This window comes from Trichomycterus rosablanca, chromosome 16, assembly GCF_030014385.1.
Source record: "Trichomycterus rosablanca isolate fTriRos1 chromosome 16, fTriRos1.hap1, whole genome shotgun sequence".
Classification (NCBI taxonomy): Eukaryota; Metazoa; Chordata; class Actinopteri; order Siluriformes; family Trichomycteridae; genus Trichomycterus; species Trichomycterus rosablanca.
The window spans coordinates 5,606,917-5,612,916 of record NC_086003.1 but is presented as its reverse complement, the minus strand read 5'-3'; positions in this window follow the sequence as shown (position 1 = coordinate 5,612,916).

Below are 6,000 nucleotides of genomic sequence, written 5' to 3'. Positions count from 1 at the left end.
CTTTCATTCAGTTTACTATAGTGTCACTGTTCAGCGTGCTCATGTTTTGTTAGTAAGGAATAATAATACTACAGTAGATTAACTTATCAATAATTAAATTTGTTGTCAGCTTTATCTTTCTAATCCATTTGATAGATGAAACATTGATAAGGATTGTCCTTAGTGGGCCTGTGCTACTCAACAAGTAGCATATATATAGATAGACAGGCTTAATATTAGACTATAATAAACTGATGCTGAATAGATTTGTAAATGTTTTGTTAAGCCACAAATGTTAGCTTTGCAACAATTCAAATAAAAAATAATTTTGCTTTCTTTAATCTTCTTCAAAGGTCAAACAGGACCAGTAGCCTCTTTGTTTTAAAAGTAGATACATTTTTGCTAAACTGAAAAGAATTAATAAAAGATCAATTTGATAGTGCTGCGGATTGACAGAATATATCTGGGTAACACTCAAGACCGTCAAGGTGAGCAAAGCTCATATTCTTATCTGTAAGAAGCCTTTGTATATTTGCTGTCTTGGGTGCAAGCTGGAAGTGTTGCTGTGTAAAACTATACACTGAGGGTTTATAGGGAGATTATGAATGTTTAATAGAGTTTTAATGGCTCTGTGTTATCATTTGCAGCTAGTTTAAATAAAACTACATAAACATTATGTAACTCCATGATTTATAAGTTAAATAAGTTAAAAACATAAATGCACTTTTTAATGTGTTTTTATATTTCTTTTAGAGTTTTTAATATGTATTAAGTTTTATTTTTACCTAATCAATGGTCATGGTAATTACTCAAGCCTAAACAAAGTCCAAATTTTATTTATGCATGTTAAAAATAGATAGTATTTTTATTTAAAGCATATTCTTATGCAAAATGTACCCTTTATTCCCAAATCTCAATTATTATTATTATTATTATTATTATTATTATTATTATTATTGTAATTACCGGGTGCAGTAGCTTTTAACATTAAACATTTTAGCATTAGCCATACTACTACGTACCGATCAGCACTAGAGGAAATTTGCATTAGAATAGCAGGAGTGATGACAGAAACTAACTTAGCAACTAAAATGAAAGCTTTTGGAATTAAACATTCAAATGTGTGACCTCAGAAACTAAGAAACTAACAATAAGAAGATTTATTCAGTATCACATGAAACTTGACTATTATTTCCAAACAGAATCTTGATGGCCTCCATTCCATAGGAGGAGGTATGTCCTGATCTTATGATGTTAAAAATAGTCTGGATATTTTGCATTATTTTCTAGTATAAAGGTAGATCTTTGCTTATTATCTTATAATAACTACACTGTTGTTTACAGGAAGGACTTGAATATGTCGACTGTATCTTTATTCATTATAATTACCATGTTTAGTGCTTATAGTTAATTATTTGTTCCCGGCTATTTTTTCAAATGTCCATTATGGTGTAGATCTAGTTATTATACTGTTCTACACTACTAGTATGATCACTGCATTATACTGCTGTTTATAAGTAGAATATAAACACTTGTTTATATGACACTCTGTGATAGGATACCGTATATTTTGATGACATGCTATAAGTTTGTTGGTTAACCATCAGCTATTGACATCTGGTTATCGGTTAAAAGAAATTGGCAGAATTTGCTTTGCATAGCAATATATTAAAATACATTTGGATTTTTTTGTAGGCAGAATTTCTGAGCTGCTTCAAATACTTAAGAGCGACTCCTGGGCAAATTTTTGGACAAGGCAACCTGCTGCCTTTTAAAACAATAGTTAAGCCATCAGAAGTAAAGAGGAGTGTGAAATTAGAACAAATTAAAGGCATCTTGCATTTTCATTAAATGATAACAACGTGGCAAACTCCTGCCATTATCTCTAGATTAACAGTGTAATTATTCACCTGACCCATTTATCATGTCATTTTAAATGAGTTCCCATTTACTCTCCTTTTCTTTTACTGTATAACTAACCAGTTCACAAACAGGTTAAATTCATTTCATCATTCATGTCCAAACAAGAGTTTGTGTTGCCCGTGACATACAGTAAAATACCTAAATAACAACCTAACTCATTTTTACCCATCAACTATCTCTGTTTTTCAGTTATTTGCTCTCAAACCCTCTCTCACACACACACACACACACACACACACACACACACCCTGCTGGAGAGATAAGGTGTGTCCCGAAAGCTAGAGCGATTGACTAGGCCACCCCACCCTTTACACACCCATCCTTTTCCTCGGAATGCTTTGGACTCGCATGCCAGAAGATATAACTAAATCACACAACTGCGTTTAGAGTCTCTTAACAGCTATAACAGTCTTTGTCTGGTGAAGCTTGTCACAGGATTTTGGAGTGTGTGTGTAGGAATTTGAGACCAATCTGTCAAAAAAAAATAAGGTCAGGTACTGATGTTGACAGGCCTGGCTTCCGGGTGATCTGAATGATCAAATATGTGTTCAGTCAGGTTGAGGCCAGGGTTCTGCGCAGATTACTTGGGCTCCTTTTATACTGAGACATTTGAACTCCATATTTAGGGGGAGTGTCAAAATGCTTTTGGACATAGTTTGTATTTACAGTTTTTGTAAAACAGTTAGAAACTTAAATGGTGTATTTTTCAGGTGTTGTAAATAGAATTTGAAAGAGACCAAAGTACATCAGGAAATCTTGAGAATAACTATATTTCTGAAAAATGACACTATTTTGTTTTATTTGGATTATTATAGCACTGAAACCATCAATAAATCTTTTGTCCAACAGTAAACCCAGCTGATTTTTCTTTTTTTGAACATGTGCGTGTTTCTTGGCGGGGTTGCCCTGACACCTAAGCATAATAATGATCCCTTATGTTGACAAATGCATTGTGACCAGAAAAACGGGTTGTTTTGTCCCCACCCTCTGCCTCCTCCTTCTCTCCTGCACTAATGTTTTCCGTTTTTGTTCACCTGATCATTTCTTCTTCTTTCTCCCCTTCCTCTGGGTTGGATATAATGAACCTGAGCAGGTGAGCCTGGTCTTTCTTTCATTTAAATTTCTCGATAACTATATTGCTGTGGTTGAGTTTTGCATTTATTTGAATGTCTGGCACTCTGGCATACAGAGACTCAGTTAGACAGTATCAGGGTAATCGGAATGATTGGCAGTGTGGCGTTCATCTTATCAAGGCTTAACTTGTCTAAACAGTTTTGTGTTTGGAGCTTTTTTGAGCCTGTTTTTTCTGTGAAGTTACGAATACATTAAACAGAAAGAATGTGTTCCAACCAGACTTTCTAGTTCTATGTTTATTTTTTAAATCTTTAGTAATTAGTAGTTAAAGAGTTTCGTGCGTTACCTTTGTTAAATGTTATTTTAAAATCTGGTTACTGGTTGAATAATTTAGTAAAAAGAAAAGCTGTTACATTTGTGCTTGTTGGTTATTTGATGTGTGTCTCTAATAGCTATGTAGTCCTAGTCTACTTACACTCAATACCCTTTTTTTATTAGTTTTCTTCTTCTATCCAGCAGTTATATACAGCAGTTTTAACCCCTTTGGAAACACTATCTTTAGCTCCCAGTCTACATATAATGTGTGCATAGATCTAGAGCATAAGATATTTACATTTACATTTTCAGCATTTAGCAGACGCTTTTATCCAAAGCGACTTACACAATGAGCAATTGAGGGTTAAGGGCCTTGCTCAGGGACCCAACAGTGGCAACTTGGTGGTGGCGGGGCTTGAACCGTCAACCTTCTGTTTACAAGCCCAGTACCTTAACCACTGAGCTATCACTGGCCCATATTATTTGGGACTTGGACGACTCTGCTTGATCGCAGCACCAATACATATAGTGTGTTCTTATATAGCAGCTCAGACACCGACGTACATTCAGCATACAGTTTTCTATCACATGTGTGATTCAGAGTGGCTAGGAAACTTTTGAAACAGGCTTAAAATGCTAGTGTGACTATAACATGTGCTGGTGTGGACTAGGCCTGTACTACTTATTGAAAGCCAGTATAGCTCACAGTTTTCAGAAAGCTTTCTCAAACTGGTGGATTGGTATTAGACTGGACTGACGTTTTCTTATAGCATAATAACTGTCAGGATTTGGAAATCAGTATTAAGTAAAGGGCTGCTTTGATGATTTTGTTGAAAGTAGAAGTGTGATCACTACCAGAACATATGTGAATTGTAACTTAATATATATAATTAAACATATGTTTACGCTAGCATTTAGGCACTGGATAACTTGCCAGCATGCACAGGGCAGCACCAGCACGGTGTCCTCTAGATAAGGACACCAGGAATTCGTATGGTGTGCTATAAACAATGTTGCTTAGTCGTTGTTCCTGCCTCATTCCAGCCCCACCCTGATCTGCTCTGTCTTCTCGACGACACATGCTCTGAGAATACATTCAGAGTTAAATAAAAAGTGATGTGTACAGTCAGTCAAATGTCGAAAAAATGTTTATCCTGCATTTGGGATTTACATTTCTTGGAATTTCGATTTCTTCATGATAGTTATGTGCCTATGAAGTTTAATACTTCCTGCAGGTAGAGAGTCAGCTCGGTTAATGTCAGAATGTAGGTATTAGATTAGTATTGGCTGTGTTTTGAACTTGAACTAATGAATCATGCATAACCTGTGACTACCTGTCCTGTCATGAATGGAACATGACGTTACAGTCCTAAACTCAAAATAAACTAAGCTTTTGTGAAGGGGATGGTGGAGGTGGGTGGCACAGGGTTATCAGAGATGTCAGGGCCACCTCTGTTATTAAGATAAACTTATTAAGATAAAAGATAAACAAGCTGTAGGCCTTAAGTCTGCTAAAGCTGTCAGTCTGCCTTTACTGTTTATGTAGTTCTGAAGTTACCAAGAAACCAAGCTGACACTTGATCAAAGAAGATAGGATCATTTTTTATCCTGAGAAAGAATGGAGCTTGTGTCATATATCACTAACAATCTCTCACACAATGACTTTAGGCAACACATGCAATCAGTGCAACAAACTGCTTTTCCTTTTCAAACTTATGATATGATGAATGTATATTTAGGAATGTGTTTACTAATGTTCTGTATTAAATTCAGATGTGGACAGTTTATCTTTTTTGTCGGCAAACTGGCCAAGTAAATTATCTAATGGGTTTGCCTAGACCCATCACTTAACGTTAAGTTGCCAAAAAAAAAAAAAAAGTGAGCTGCAGACTTATGGGGCACAGTTCATGAGGACCAGCGGGTGTAAAAGCATTTGGGACAGTGCTAGTCTTACTGAATGAACATTTTTGCCTGTACTTCTTTGTCACATTCTAGAAAAAAATGTAGACAAGCGTATTTCAGAATGCAACACACTACAGTGAACACTTTATATAAAACAAAGCCCATGTTAAGCAGTGAAAGCAGATAACAGATAGCAAATTTCTTGTTGGCTCAGTGACAGTAGAAAAAATGCTAGTAGTCATTGGTCATTTGTCTGGCAGCTCAGACAAAATATTTGCTTTTCTTAAGTTATTTGTCCACCTTGGGTAGTTAAATCACGTTTTTGTGTTAAAGTATAGGGAAAATGTGATCATGTGTAGACAAAAGCATGAAAGTGTGTGAAGTGTGGGCTACATTAAAACTACTGCACAGCTGGTAAATTATTCCATTAGTTTCAGTTAATGTGCTTTTAGAAAACACTGTACCACACGTTGTATTAATAAAGTCAACGTCTATGATCCCCAAGAATTTAAAGTAATTTTTATTTTACAAAATCTAAAGTACAAAGCAGGAGGAATCCAGACATTATGTATTCAGTTTGATGTTGGTTCAAGATTTCATCATGTATTTTCTCATTTAAAAATAAACATTCCCATAATCTCTGCCCACCAGTATTGCACGGCCACTTCCATGTGTGGGGAAAAATTCAGTTGAGCATATCTGGCTCATATTGCGACACAGTGCTTTGGCATTTTAGCAGTTCCACAGTAATGATGGTGATTGCTAGTTTCCAGAAAAGGTTTCTTTAGAGAAGTGCCATAAAAAAAT